Here is a 16829-nt window from a genome sequence, read left to right as displayed (position 1 = left end):
AACTTTTCAATACTATACAGTGTTACCTTTTATAACGATATTTATGTGATGACTCAGTCACAAGCTTTAGTAATGACTAAAATATCGTAACAAAATGTTCGAATTTCTTGTTCTCCTTTATTTTCTGATAATTAAAAACCGTAACAACGTTGTCAACTAAACACATCAAGGTGACATAATTTCAAACGGAATCCCTAATTTTATAAGTGTCATTAATAACTAGTAGCAAATAAAAAATCATAATTCCAGTGTAAACAATGGTATCATTACCCCTTAAAGTTAGCTTTCTTACAGCAATTTGGTGTTTCTTTAAAAAGCTTAAGTACAGGGTGAAAAAGGAACTAACAGCTTATAATCGATAAAAATTAAATATTACAGTTGGAAACTTACTGTACTGAGAACTTGGTTACAGGGTTTAATTTATGTTACTTTTGTCTGCTAACTTTCTGTAACACTGCTGTGTGTCCGTACTACCATGACTTAAATGCTATCCTTACTACCTTACTTTGCACTGTTTTCTGAAAGATTGATGCTATCCTTACTACCTTACTTTGCACTGTTTTCTGAAAGATTGATGCTATCCTTACTACCTTACTTTGCACTGTGTTCTGAAAGATTGATGCTATTCTTACTACCTTACTTTGCACTGTGTTCTGAAAGATTGATGCTATCCTTACTACCTTACTTTGCACTGTTTTCTGAAAGATTGATGCTATCCTTACTACCTTACTTTGCACTGTGTTCTGAAAGATTGATGCTATCCTTACTACCTTACTTTGCACTATTTTCTGAAAGATTTATGTTATCCATTCGTTTCTTCCTTTTTTTTGGAAAGATTTTTTTACTCTTTCAGGACTTATTGTTTTATCTTTACCTTCAATGTGGAGTCCAAACTTAATCCACAGTTTTAGTGCATTATTAATTTAATGTAGTTTTTTGCAGTATTTAGAAATAAGCGACTATGTATCTCTCACATAATAAAGGCCTTAATACATTAAAGTGTAATTAAATTTCAAGATTTTCTGAAACTAGGCAAGTTCGTTCACAGATAAATTCTCACTTTAAACACGCATGCACAAAGTGTAGGACTTCGCACATAGCCATTTGTTGCGATAGTGAACAGAGGGTTTAATGCTAATTTACTTTCAAAGTTGTAACATTTCTGCCTTAATTATCAAACAGTTTCTTTTATTACGTTTTGCATCTCACGAGTGACGATGCGTAAGAGTCCATTCGTCTAGGTTTTATAAGAGATAGGGTAATGACGCGTGAAGTCGCCGACGGCGTGTTTGTGTATAGGAAATGACGACAATTTTCATTAGAATAAATTAACGATATATAATTTTATTTATATCAAAAATTCATAAAGAAATTACACTTTTTTAAGAGCTTGCACGTGCCGTCCTAGGTGTTTCTTTCTTACTACACTTCGCTTCAAAGATTACATATACGATATGGAAATTAAAACATCGCGAAATTGGTAAAAAAACCAAAAAAACAAAACCATTGTGAATGGTTGTTCTCCAGTAGGAAGGACAAACCTATTTAAAAACGCCTATGAACTTTATTTGTTCGTCATATAATATAAAATGGGGTTGGGTTTGGTCAACTTGTGTAATTATTCTCTTGATTAGAAAGGCCCAGCATGGCCAGATGGGTTAAGGCATTTGACTTGTAATCCGAGGGTTGCAGGCTTGAATCCCCGTCCACTAAACATGCTCGCCTTTTCAGCTGTGGGGAAATTATAATGTTACGATCAATCCCACTATTCGTTGGTAAAAATATAGCCCAAGAGCAGGCGGTGGATGGTGATGACCAGCTGTCTTCCCTTTAGACTTACACTGCTAAATTAGGGACGATTAGCGCAGATAGCCTTCATGTAGTTTTGCGCGAAACTCAAAACTAACAAACAAACAAACTTAATTAGAGAAATGTTATGAAATCTAATTAAAAATAAATGACTCAGGTTTTAACTAATACATAAGTATGAATACTCGTAATCATTATGTCTCTGTTAATATCTAAATTATGTCGCATGATATATAAATTCAACAGGTTCTAGTATAATTAACTGTATGTTTTTCTTTATATACAGGGTGTCTGTTTGTTTGTTTGTTTTGGAATTTCGCACAAAGCTACTCGAGGGCTATCTGTGCTAGCCGTCCCTAATTTAGCAGTGTAAGACTAGAGGGAAGGCAGCTAGTCATCACCACCCACCGCCAACTCTTGGGCTACTCTTTTACCAACGAATAGTGGGATTGACCGTCACATTATACACCCCCACGGCTGAGAGGGCGAATATGTTTAGTGCGACTCAGGCGCGAACCCGCGACCCTCGGATTACGAGTCGCACGCCTTACGCGCTTGGCCATGCCAGGCCCATACAGGGTGTTCCAAAAAATGTATACACACTTTGAATTATTATAAATACAATGTTTATAAAGATATATCTAGGTTTTATAATCCAAGTTTAAGAAGACAAGTGTAGAATGTTTTGAGTTATCGCAGGTGTTTGAACTGATGACAGTTCTGATCCAGGCACTGCTGATAACGCGGACAGATGGAATTGCAAACTTCACGAATCATTTTGTTTGGTATTTGGGTGTATTTTATTTTAATTCCTGCTTTCAGTTCATTGATTGTTGCAGGTTTTGTACTGTAAACCTTATCTTTGACGTATCATAAAAATAAAGGTCCAAAGGTGTGAGGTTTGGTGAACATGTGGTAAATTCAGTGCTATCTCTTCCCCAATCCATCTGTTCAGTAAATTTTTGTCAAGAGTAGCCCTCACATTATGATGGTAGTGGGGAGGTGCTCCATCTTGTTGGAAATAAAATTCCTCATCTCCAAATTGCTTTCGAATGCATGGAACGACAGATTCTTGCAGCAAATTCAGATAAACGAGACCAGTGACTGTGTTTTCGAAAAAGAACGGTCCAATTACGCTCAACGCTGATAATCCACACCACACTGTAACTCCTGGTAAGTTTGCGTGGTTTTCAACCGTAATATGCGGGTTCTGAAATGATCAATAGGCGCAATTGTGATGATTAACTGAGCCATTTAACTTAAATGTGGCCTCATCGCTCCAGACAATCTTGTTTGGAAACTGTGCATCCTCTGCAGGTTTTGTCAGGTACCACTCACAAAATTCAACTCTCCGGTTTGGATTATCTTCATTGAGGGCGTGGACTAATGTCGGAATAAAACTTTTCAAATGAACGCACTTCAACATGCGATGGACGCTCGATTTTGGGATTCCTGTCTCACGGACTGTTTACCGAACAGATTTTTTTGAAGATTGGTGGAGACTTTCCAACAGCTCTATTTATCGTGTGGGACTGGTGGACGACCGCGGTCTTCCAGAACACCCTTTATGGACGTCTTGAATAGTTCTATATGTTTCAAACTTATCTCTGATGTGAGTAATGGTGAGTCGCGTTGGTGAATCTGTTTGAAACTTCCTTTTAAATCGTCTTTGCACTTCAGTTACGTTCTCACACTTCCAGTAACACTTTAAGATAAATTTTCTTTTCTCAAAGCTCAGTCTTGCTTCTGCCATTACTTCAGTTGCACCTGTAAAAAAAGAAAGTTTGAATGAGTTATAATTATTCAAAGTGTGTATACATTTTTTGTGACACCCTGTATGTATATAAGTCGTTTGGTTTGTTTTGAATTTCGCACAAAGCTACACAACGGTTATCTGCGCTAGCCGTCCCTATTTTAGCAGTGTAAGACTAGAGGGAAGGCAGCTAGTCATCACCATCCACCGCCAACTCTTGGGCTACTCTTTTACTAAAGAATAGTGGGATTGACTGTCACATTATAAAGCCCCCACTGCTGAAAGGGCGAGCGTGTTTGGTGCGACGCGGATTCGAATCCGCGACCCTCAGATTATAAGTCGAACGCCTTAACCCACCTGGCCATGGCGGACCGATTTTAGTCATATTAGAAGCTATAGTTGAAGTCCATATAGCGTCAGTGAGGCAGAATTTACACAGAAAAACATAATACAGGGTTTTAACTGAGAAATATACAATAACTTAGTTAAATCGCTCTGTTCGTATTACCAGTATGTCAAAAACAACAACAAGATAAAATACACGAAATCATGTATGAAATAAATACCTGCGTGTTTGTGAATTTTTAGCTTAAGTGTGTGTTATTGAAATCTTTTTTTTCCCCATAACTCGCTTACAGAGCTCTAGAAATATACACGTCGTAGTTACATTATTAACACATATTAGTAGCTGTCCATCTACATCAAACGCTTGGTTGTGGCCTTAGTTAAAACAATAAATAATATGTTTTATAATGAAATCCTTTGGAAGAAAACGTGATACCCGGTGGGCGAGTCGGATTAGCCCATGAGGTCGCCACCACCAGCTGTGAAACAGAATCTTTACTTGTTGAGGGGATTGAGCAAGGAGCTAGTGAGTTGTCACTAAGTGACGATCACAACTTCTTTCGTCACGGCACTAGCTTGAACTCAGCGTGTGATTGACTCGACACGATGCTTCAAGGTGTTTATTTGTTTGTTTGTGTTTTGGTTTCCTAATGAATTTCGCGCAAAGCTATCTGCCTTAGCCGTCTCTAACTTAGCAGTGAGAGACTAGAGGGAAGGCAGTTAGTCATCACCACCCACCGCCCGCTCTTTGGCTACTCCTTCTACCAACGAACAGTGGTATTTACTGACACATTATAACGCCCCCACGACTGAAAGGGCGAGCATGTTTAATGTGAGTGGGACTCGAACTCACAACCCTCAGGTTAGGAGTCGAGTACTTTAACTACCTGGCTATACAGGGCCTGAAGGTGTTTGAATGTCGTTCATTCGTAGAGAAGTATGATTTGTCATTGACTCAGACATTTCGCTACAGCATTACGTTTTGGTAATGGCTGAAGTCAACTATAGAGCACTGTAGGTTGTTGCATTATCAGAACCCCTTTCATCAGGATGAAAATGCAGAGTCGTATATGAACGAGATCGGCAACAATTCTCAGTTTAATATAAATATTATTCGTCGCATCTAAAAATAGGTACAGAACCCTTACCAAAAGAACAATAAATCTTACTCACACAGTTACTCAAAAGCTTTCTTTGTTCGCACATAGTGAGGTGTTATAATGTAACGGTCAATCCCACTATTCGTTCGTAAGAGAATAGCCTAAGAGTTGGAGGTGGGTAGTGTTGATTAGCTACCTTCCCTCTATTCTTACACTGCTAAATTAGAACGGCCAGCTCAGATAGCCTTCGCGTAGCTTTGCACGAAATTCAAAACAAACAAACAAGCGTACAGTGATATAAAAAGGTGCCAAAAATACCAACAACAAACCTTACCTATACAGTTGCTCAAAAACTTTCCATGTTTGCAAACAGTAAGATCAAAAAGTGCCTTGTGTAGCTATTTCTCTTCCTTGTGTCACTGTTTCCGTACCTTGTATAGCTATTTCTCTACCTTGTGTCACTGTCTCCGTACCTTGTATAGCTATTTCTCTACCTTGTGTCACTGTCTCCGTACCTTGTATAGCTATTTCTCTTCCTTGTGTCACTGTCTCCGTACCTTGTATAGCTATTTCTCTACCTTGTGTCACTGTCTCCGTACCTTGTGTAGCTATTTCTCTTCCTTGTGTCACTGTCTCCGTACCTTGTATAGCTATTTCTCTACCTTGTGTCACTGTCTCCGTACCTTGTATAGCTATTTCTCTTCCTTGTGTCACTGTCTCCGTACCTTGTATAGCTATTTCTCTTCCTTGTGTCACTGTCTCCGTACCTTGTATAGCTATTTCTCTTCCTTGTGTCACTGTCTCCGTACCTTGTATAGCTATTTCTCTTCCTTGTGTCACTGTCTCCATACAATGTTTAGCTATTTCTCTACCTTGAGTCACTGCCTCCCTCTTCCACCATCAGTTCAGCAAGATGTGAAATACGATCCATTGGCTTTGTCACGTGTTTTTAGACATTTATTATCCATGCTATCTTGTTTCCTTGTCAACTTGGACAAAGCGTAACATTTCTTCTAAAATGCATTATTCTTTGACTATTAATGGTGGGTATCTCCGATGATAAACGTTTTTGAATAACTTTTCAAAAAAAGAAAAACGATATCTGATAACGACATCTGGAAACAAAAGTCCTCCTGAACATATTCCTGTACCTAACCAGTAACCCACAAAGTAACCACATCACGACTTGGCACAAAGAGATCAACTGAACATCTGATACATCGTATGATCAATCTTTTTTTTCTCACATATAAATAAACTCTATGCCCTGCAACTGTGAATGGATGTGGTCTTAATAAACTTACCAACCAAATGGTTTACTCATATCAACAGCTTGAAAAGTTTGTATTCTGGAACCTTCGTGCAAAACACTACAAGAAATATCTGCACAAAGCCGTCCCTAATTTTGAACTTAAAGAAGGCACTAGTCATCAGTGTCCATTGCCAACATTTAGGCTATTATGCTCTGACCAAATAGTGGAATTTAATTTTAATTTTTATAATACATTCAAAAAACAAAAGTACAGAGAACATTATTGTGGCAAAGAGAAGCTGGCTATGAACCTTTTAATTTATAAGCCAGAAATTGCTAATTACTAGCACAAGTAAAGTTATGATAATGCTGATGAAGGACTGGAAATGTACATGTGGACAAAGAAAGAAGTCGTTTGTAACAACAGGAGCTGAAGACAGTGACCACCTAAAAGGAATCTTTGCAAATACTTGTAACGATTTTGTTTTGGTGTGGCTGTTGTTAAATACAAAGATACACACTGGACTATCTGTGCTCTATCAATTAGAGGCATCAAACCCCGAATCTGAGCGTAGTGAATCTGCAGATTTAGCGTTGAACCACTGGCAGGCGTTTGCAAAAAAAATGGATCCAACTAAATACACAAAAACAAAATATTAATACAGCAATCTATTTACGACGAAAACATTATGAGGAAAACAATACCAAAATACGCAAATGATAATTGTTGTACTGTCCTATATATGTTGCCTATTAAGATGGTTAAATCACAACATCATTGAGAACTTTGGAAAAATAAAAAACAAGCGTCTCATACAAATATAAAACACATCTCTCACTCAAACATGTCTTTCAACATTAACTGGAGATAAAGAAGCTTGCGTGTTGGTTTGGAGTTAAGTATGCAGCTACATAATGGGTTATCTGCTCTGCTCGCCACTGGTATCGAAACTCAGTTTATAAAGATTAACTAGGGTACAAAATGTCCTGGCTCTGTCTTGTCAAGAGAGACTTGACATTTCTATTATGGCAGTAAGATTGAAGTAAGTTATTATGAGTATTTGTTTCAGAGCAAAACCATCTGGAGTGTCGAAAGCGGAGAATCAAACCCCTTACTTTGTGGTGAACATCCTGAAAACGTTTCATTCTTTTAGTGAAATATATTTTGGAAATTACTGAATAATCTTTCTCCTCATTAGCAAGGCTGTGTTTTGCAATCTTTTCCCAATATAGAAAACGCGAAATTAAACTTCTCGTAACCACTTAACTCAACGTTAAAATGTTGAAAAGTTGTTGGATAAACGAAGATTATTAAACCATATACTTGAAAATGATAACTTTGTATTTGATTTTAAGATCAATGTCGTGATATACAATAATGTATAGGATAGGTCATAGTGGTCTTTTTTGTTTTCAATCAAACTGTCTTAGTTTCCACAATGTCACTTGTTTATTTTGATAAATGCCTCGCGTGATCCAAAAACGACCTTTTTCTCGCCCGATCAGCATCGTAAAACGTGAGAGAATTCTACAACTGGGTGATTCCAGCAGTTTTAAACACGCTTGTCTCGTAAAGAACACACAGCTAAACCAATAGCAGCAGCCGCCCAGAAAACTTAATTAAGGTCGTTCAAAGTTTCGTATTCCATCGCCACAAAACAGGGACAGCGGCAAGAAAGAGACAATAAGAGTCAATTGATTGGTCAAATACATTGTATACAATTCACTGGGCATGAACGTGAGAGGAAATGCGAATTGAACAGAATTGGCCAATAAATGCAAGTGAAAAAAAAAGAACGAAACTTCAATTTGTGTGCATTTTGATTTCGCTCTTTTTAATAAGCATATTATCTTAACTATTTACACTTTATGTTTTAATTTAATTTTAAAATTATTTAAATCATAATTATTTGAAAATCAATGTAGACGACATTTCTTTGGATAAATATAATTCGTTATCTGGTTTATCAAATATATATAGAATTACTTTATTTCTTTCACCAGTTAGAATATGTTTCCAATCCTATCACCGAACATGAGGGCGTTATAAGTTATGGCCAATTCCATTATTCGTTGATAACGAGTATCCTATGAGTTGGCGGTCCAGCATGGCCAGCTGGTTAAGGCACATTATTCTTAATCTGAGTGTGGCGGGTTCGAATTCCCGTCACGCCAAACATGCTAGCCTTTTAAGCCGTGGGAGCGTTATAATGTGACGGTTAACCCCACTATTCGTTGGTAAAAGAGTAGCCCAAGAGTTGGCGGTGGGTGGTGATGACTAGCTGCTATCCATCTAGTCTTACAATGCTAAATTAGGGACAGCTAGCGCAGATAGGTCTCGTGTAGCTTTGCGCGAAATTCAAAAAACAAACAAACAGGAACGGCTAGCGCAGATAGCCCTCGTGTAGCTTTGAGCGAAATTAAAAAAAAACAACATGAGTTGGCAATATGTGGTATTAATTTGTTTCCTTCCATATTGCTTCAAAATATGCCTTCAAGTAGTTTTGATGTGGGCCCGACATGACCAAGCGTGTTAAGGCGTGCGACTCGTAATCTGAGGGTCGCGGGTTCGCATCCCTGTCGTGCCAAACATGCTCGCCCTTTCAGCCGTGGGGGCGTTATAAGTGACGGTCAATCCCACTATTCGTTTGGTAAAAGAGTAGCCCAAGAGTTTGCGGTGGGTGGTGATGACTAGCTGCCTTCCCTCTAGTCTTACACTGCTAAATTAGGGACGGCTAGCACAGATAGCCCTCGAGTAGTTTTGTGCGAAATTCAAAAACAAACAAAACAAAAAAGCTTTGATGTAAAATTCCAAACAAAAAACAAACAAATATATTTTGGATACATCCATTGTTATTGGAGAGTTTACAAATTACACTTTTATATTAGCTTACTGTGTACTTTTCTTCGCACAAGCAATTCAACATCACAATTATACAATTATAGAGCAGGGCAGTGGTGAATGTGCCGGGATGCGAGTCTAAAAGTCCACGTTTGGCGTTGCAATGCACTCCGAACTTTCAGCTGTAGGTGCTTTATAAAAATGACAGTCGTTCCTAGTATTCATTTCCAAAGCAGATATAATCATTATTGTAGCGTTCCTCTCAATGGTAGCTCAAAATTGGGGACGAATGTTCCTGAAGTCTGGTGAACTCTGACGTAACCGTTTTGCCTTTTTCATCATCAGCTCGCTCTTGACGTTGACTATATCAGTTCACAAGAATGTTTTTCAAACAATTTTCTAGATGTAATTCACCACTTTTCTTCTTAGATTGTAAACATAATAATGTCTTCTTTATTTCTTTAGGTCCTTAATGTTATTTTTGTGTTTTAGTCTTTATCTAGTAAATGACGATTTTCAGATTTGTTTCGCTTAAAGTTAATGAATAAAAAGTTTAAAATAATCGCATCCTCAATAATCTTAAAATTTAGAATTTCAACGTAAGCTCACTAGCATTTATTTGTTTGTTACGAATAATCGAATAAAGCAAGAGATAGCTATTAACACTAGTCGTCCTTATGTTTGTACTGATAGACTGGTAAGAGAGCAGTTAGTCAACAACATCCACCGCTAATTCTTGAGCTACTCTCATAGAATAGTGGGAATTGACTGTTACTCTTATTACATTTCTAGGGGCCCCCCAAAAGTGAGGAATAAACTTTTGCAGTAGCGATAACTCAAACCATGGACCCTCGAATTCACAAATCGACTCGCTAACCAACGAGAAGCGCTCGGCCCCAATTTAATAATTATTTTGAATGTTATCCAGTCATGTAAAAGGCAACTAAATATAAATGTATTGGTTACATTTTATTACGTCCCATACTTTGTGATATCTTCAATCGAGAGTTCCACTTATTCGACGTCACTGTCACAAAGAAAGCAGAAGTTCATCCAAATCATAAGACGACGTCAGTTATTAAAAAAAGTTAAAAGTCAAATAAATAAAAACTCACCATGATTACTCTGCACAACAATGTTTTTTGAAAAGTTTTGCTTCCTGAAAGGTTTTTGCTGATTGTGACAGGTACCTGGTGGGTATGCACAAATATAGTTTTGGTTTTCCTTCATCACGTAGGAACTTTGAGAAATAGACAGTTAACTGTTTACCGGGAATAACGTATTTAATAGCGTTTATATTTCTAATACGCTATTAAGTTCAACATAATTAAAAGTGTTTTGCTCCTGATTTTCGTTTGTATTCAATGTTTGGTGCATCACATTGCAGTGTTTAAAAGAAGTCAGCAAGCATTGACAGATTACAGTTGCCCTGATGTCATTTTTCCATTGTAGCAATGTCCTGAAAAAACTGAAGATTTCCATGAAACGGTACGTGATGGGCAAATTTGGATGTGAGTTTCGTGATCAGCAGCCAAAAATCTATAAGGAACACCCAACAGTGTTCAAGAAGCAAAACCTTTGTTGTGCATTGTGATCATTATAACAACTGAAAAATTGGTCTTCAAATTAATGTTCTCATTAAAATAAAACTACTGATGCTGTTTCCAAAAACTACCTTACAGCCATATTGGTGTTTACAAATATCAGTAACACCTAAGTGTATTTGTCTGCACATCTGCACACATATTGAAGAAAACCTCAGTTTGAGGGCTAAACGTTGTTCTTATGGTTGGGTTTATTTTCTTAGTGCATAGCTACGTATTTAACTATCTACAGTATGTCCGCCTAGGTTAATATAAGCCTTGTGTTTTTAAGTTGCAGATCTGTAAACTTAACGCTGACGCACCTGGGAATTTTTAGCTAAATAAGGACCAGCATGGCCAGGTGGTTAAAGCACTCGATTAGTAATCTGAGAATCGCGGGTTCGAATCCCCATCACACCAAACATGCTCGCCCTTTCAGCCGTGGGGGCGTTATAATGTGATGATCAATCCCACTATTCGTTGATAAAAGTGTAACTCACGAGTTGGCGGTGGATGGTGATGACTAGCTGCATTCCCTCTAGTCTTACACCGTTAAATAAGGGACAGCTCGTACAAATAGCCCTCATGTAGCTTTGTACGAAATTCAAAAACAAACAATCAGTTGAATGATAACGAAACTGGCCATCAGAATACGTGGGCCATCAAAGTTGTCAATGATAGAAATTAAAAGTATTTAATTTGAAATCTAATTATCATTGACCGTGATTCGTATTTCTAATAAACAGAATTACGCTACATCTGTTTTTGTTCTCACAAAACTAAGCACTAATTTGTCTGACTTACTTTTTTTTTATGTAATTACGTTAATATATTTCAGTAGCATTTCTCTTATGATACTCTTATTTTTATTAGTTACTTTTGATGACTGTATACGAAAGTAACGTTTGTTTATCTCTGGTGTCGGTGAAAGAGACAATAGTCTATTCAGAGCAGGTACAATATATTTGCTTGTTTTTGAATTTCGCGCAAAGCTACACGAGGGCTATCTGCGCTAGCCATCCTTAATTTAGCAGTTTAAGATTAGAGGGAAGGCAGCTAGTTATCACCGCCCACCGTCAACTCTTGGACTACATTTTTACCAACGAATAATGGGATTGACCGTCACATTATAACGCCTCCACGATTGAAAGGACAAGCATGTTTGGTACGACGGGGATTCGAACCCGCGACCGTCGAAATACGAGTCGAGTTCCTTAACCACCTGGCCATGCCGGGTCACGAACAGTAGAAAACAAGAAACGTTAGTCCACGTACTAGACATTCTAGTAAGTTCGACTTCCCAACCTACTGTGATTATTAGATAAACTGATGTGTGTTAAGATTCCCGGAAAGCTCTCTTTGCAACCTTTAGTATTTTATTAATAGGTGGCGGCATGGTATAAAATGGTTGGTAAGCGTTCTGTTGAAATTAATAATTTTAATAGAGAAACAATGCTGTTAATTTAATTTCCAGGTTATTAGAGTTGTAGTTCTAAAATATATATACGTTTCAACCTTTTCTTGTGCTTAGCAGGCTGACTTTTACTGCTAGCAATTCAACTGGGGCTCAGCTCTTTTATGTAAAAGATATTTTGTTTCGGTTCACATAATACTCTTAAGACGTTAACAAGAACCATTTATAGACAAAAGTTCCTTACAGGGCTATATCAGCGGGGAGACTTTCGGTTGTCTTGCTTAATAATATTGAGTGGCTAAGAAACTGGAAAGTTATTGATTGAAACCCACGGCGACGGTGTTCCAAATCCATTAAGCTGGATTAGCCATGAAGAAACACGATCCTATGGTCCTGCTGGCGACACCCAGTGATATTAAACATCAAAAAGTTCACTTAATAAGTAATTTAAATTTGAGTGAGATGGTAAGCTAGGAAACTGATCATTCAGGAAGCGATGATTAAATAAGCATTACTTGTACGTAAGCGTTTCAATTTCGCAAAGTTTCACGAGACGAAATGTCGTCTAAAAATACAGTTAAGGAAAAGGAAACTATTTTGGAAAAAAGGAATGTTATTTGGAGAAAATTCAATACCGAAGAAAGATGAATAATGTCGGAGTTAGGAAACAGTTTCCAAAATAATAATTTGTTTTTCTGTTTTGTTGTTGTTAAGCGCAAAGCTACACAATTTGCTATGTGTGCTTTGACAACCGACGGTATCGAAACCCGAATTTTAGCGTTATAAGATTTGTCGTTGAAGTCACTGGTGTACTTGTGAATAAGAAAACGTAGTAGGAATGGGGCGCCACTGGTGAAATGAAAGCAGTCATGAAAAAAAAAAAAACTCAGTGAGAAAAGAAGAAGAATTTGACCAGAAATTCTTAGAAAAAAAATATATCCGGGGAGAGAACACAGTTGTCAGAAGAGTATTGTATTTACAAAGGGGAAGAATATTTTACGGAAAACTATGAAAGGTTTGTTTGTTTGTTTTTAAATTTCGCGCAAAGCTACACGAGGGCTATCTGCGCTAGACGTCCCTAATTTAGCAGTGTAAAACTAGAGGGAAGGCAGTTAGTCATTATCACCCACCGCCAACTCTTGGGCTACTCTTTTACCAACGAATAGTGGGATTGACCGTAACGTAATAATACCCCCACAGCTAAAAGGGCGAGCATGTTTTGGTGCGACGGGGGATTCGAACCATGAAGGGAAGAAAACCACAGGAATAAAGAATACACTGTTAAATATACTTTTATTGAACGAAAGAATACTATTAGAAAAAAATAATACAAAGGCGTTGTTTTATCAAATAACAACACCTTCTTTATCGGTTTGCTATTTTTGTTTCCCAAGATCTGTCTGTTATACTTCTGTTTATACTTACTGCATGGATACAGAGAGCAAAATACCATTGATTACTCTCATCCTGTAGAACACGATTTGTTTGTTTCAGGATTTTCGTGCAAAGTCACATACAAACAAAAAAAAAACTGCGCTTAACTATCCCTAACTCTGAACTGGAAGACAAGATACAATGCTAATCAACAACACCCACCGCCATCTTTGAACTATTATCATCTGACCGAACAAAAGAATTTGACCATCCCTCCTGTACTACACCCAAAGCTCCAAACAGTGAAGAGCGTATTTTCTGTATACGGACGAACCAGATATTATTAGGTACCCAGATTGAAACATAAAACTATTGTAACGCAAGGAGTTACTTTATCATTGGCATTACGTAATTTTTAACTTGCAAAAATCTAATAACACAGCTATCAGTGATGTTTCTTAATACTCATTATTATTATGCTTGCGCTTAAAAACTAAACTATTAATTAAAGAAACGTATCCCTTTCTACTGAAGCCTAAGCCTATTTTTCTACAAATTTATTACACTTATTTGAAGGTAATATAAATTTAAGGAGATCAAACCATATATTAATATAAAACTTACAAAACATTTTCTGTGAATAGAAGAATTAATTTATATTTACAACAGGAAGTCGAGGGATACACAGTTTGGTGGGTTGGTCACTTTCTGGTTTCGTATCCTAGAGATGGTTTCTTGCCTTGTTTTGGGCTTTTCAAGTAACGAAACAAATGAACGCCAGTGACACCCATCTTTCAAAGCAAAACTCTCTGTAGTTTTTTAATATTTGGTAGGCGTATTTATATTATGCCTATCGAGTACCTTAGCCATATCTAGAAATGAATAAGAGCTCTATAACCCGAACACTTTCGAAAGTTGGACCTTTCTTCTTCAGGGGCAAACTAGATTACCTAAGCCATCTCTATATATCTCTAGGATACTATGATACTAAATTTAGATAAAGCATTAAACAGGCAGATTTACAAATAGCTCAGAGTTTTCGATGGGATATTCAGATTTGTCCCAAAGACACACCAACGGTTTCAAGTCTGATGAAATCCTCTTCAACCCGCGACCCTCGGATTACGCGTCGAGTGCCTTAACCACCTGGCCATGTCGGGCCCGAAATAGCAGTAACTTGTTGTGTTGTCGTTTCAGGTAAGACCTTGCTAATTATGACGAACATATAGTGTTTGGGATGTATACGATCAGCAGCCACACTCAAGAACATTCTAGACGTTGTGTATTTCTAAAGGAATCCAATGCAGTGCCTCGTATATTTCGCTACTGATCTGACTCCATACCAGGGGATCAGATGTGGATCACTAGACCGCATCACACTCTTTCAGTTATTTATTGTTTACAGTTTGGGCTCTAAGCACACTCGAGTGCGCTCCCTACTGTTGACACTGAAAGTGGTATATGGCACATTTCCCTATATTCTTTGGGTGATCCTCCTATAGATAGAAGAAATCTGATCACTGTGGAAGAAACTGGTAAAACGAGACAACTCAGGCAGTTATCATTCATTTATGGACGTGGTTTTTTTCTACTGATACATATACATATTACATTTCGAGTTCCTCTGTTGTTAAATTCTGATAACGGGTGGTTCTAAATATCGGATAAAAAAAACGGATTTGAGAACCCCAGCCTCGTTGGATAAAAACAAATAACCAAGTTATTTAAAAACGTCAGAGGTACTGTTGCTCTTACCTACTGTCTTGCTGAGCAACCAAAATATTACAGCTTAACATCAGTTATAATGCTTATATTTTCAGTCTGCTTTAAATGTGCCAATAAATTAAGTTCAACAAATGTGTGTATTGTTATTAAATGGACAGATGTTTCATGTAACACAAAATACACCTTCTTGTAGTATCCACCTTGAAAAATTGTCAACTTAAGCTATTTCAAATTTACTTTAATAATATTATTGACATGAACAGTATTTTAAGTTGTAGGTTTTTACCGTTTTGTGGAAGAGAGTAACACTTACTTTCAAGCTATTAGTACCTTCAGATCCTTTGTTTCTGGCGATTGATATTTTCAGCCTGAGTGGCACTTCATGTGACACATGAGCTAAACAACGAGGTCAACGACACCCAAATGCTAATGACCATAGAGCGGGGCCTACCAATCAAGATCCTCTAACGCCCACGTGGGCACACGTACCTAAATAGATGGCGTGATTGTCACCTTTATAACACGTCCACAGATGGGTTCACCAGCATATCGTAGGTTCGAACCATGGACCTTCTGATTCTCTGCCCAGAATGATAACTACTTTGCCACGTCAAGCCCGATGAGTTTCTAAATACACACTTTCAATGTGGTGGCAAGCTTTTCATTCATAGCACGGATGAGAAGATTGTATCTATATCTTTAACCTGAAAAGATTAAAACATTAGTTATTCTACAAAGAACAATGAAAAGGAATTCAAGTTTTACTTATAATTAAATCTTTCAACTACTAGTAACTTTTTCACAACATTAAACACTTGGAAGCAATAAAACAAGCAAAAATCACTGGTTTAAGAAGTGGTGACGAAACAAAAAATTGTATAATGATTTATGTGTGGCTGTAATTTCTGTAAAATACAACAATGTAAAACCTTAGAAACTTTAAGGTGATTGGAAAATCGAATCTTTCAACGTTTTGTTTCTCATTTTGCTGGTTTTAGTTAAGTTATGAAAACAATGACTGAACTGTTAAATAGAAGCAAAAAATGTAATAGAAGTTTTTTTATGATATTAACTACTCTAAAAGTTATTTAGGAAGTAACCTTTCTCCTCAGTAGTAATATATAACCAAAACTTTGGCACCAGTTGTCAATGAAGACATGCAAGTCCAACTTGCTGCGTGGTTCAGTAGGCAGGTATATTGATCAAGGTGTCACTAGGTGATGTATTAATATAACCATCATCCATCATCTCTCCTGTAAGCTGGTTGATAAATTCACGATCCAAAAAGAGAAACTCTCGTCTAAATACAGACAGATACGATCAAAAACTTTCAAACGGTCAGAGCCTTTTGCCTTATTTTAGTGCTATTTGTTAATATGGAGTTTTAGTAACTTCACGTTTCTCCAAACCGTTACTGGATTGATTTAAACTTTTAAATACACGTATTTTCAAAGCTTTCTCTTGTTTTTAAAAACCACCTTGTAACATCAACATCAGTAGTTGTTGTTGGTGTTACAAGCTCGTTTTTAAATATAAATGTGTCCAGTAATTAAGATAAGAAACTGTTCATTATTCAACTCATCACCCTAAAAATTAATCAGAAAGTTCGTAATTATTAATTAATAAAAAAAC

The 16829-nt window shown here is 37.1% G+C and overlaps 1 long non-coding RNA gene across 1 annotated transcript in view; it reads left to right on the top strand.

Moving 5' to 3' along the window:
- The window catches only part of LOC143256030 (uncharacterized), an 81662-nt gene that overhangs the window by 39467 nt on the left and 25366 nt on the right, over positions 1–16829 (top strand). The window lies entirely within an intron of this gene.

This window comes from Tachypleus tridentatus, chromosome 7, assembly GCF_004210375.1.
Source record: "Tachypleus tridentatus isolate NWPU-2018 chromosome 7, ASM421037v1, whole genome shotgun sequence".
Classification (NCBI taxonomy): Eukaryota; Metazoa; Arthropoda; class Merostomata; order Xiphosura; family Limulidae; genus Tachypleus; species Tachypleus tridentatus.
The sequence above is the reverse complement of the archived record's forward strand: the minus strand, read 5'-3'. Positions and strand labels throughout refer to the sequence as shown.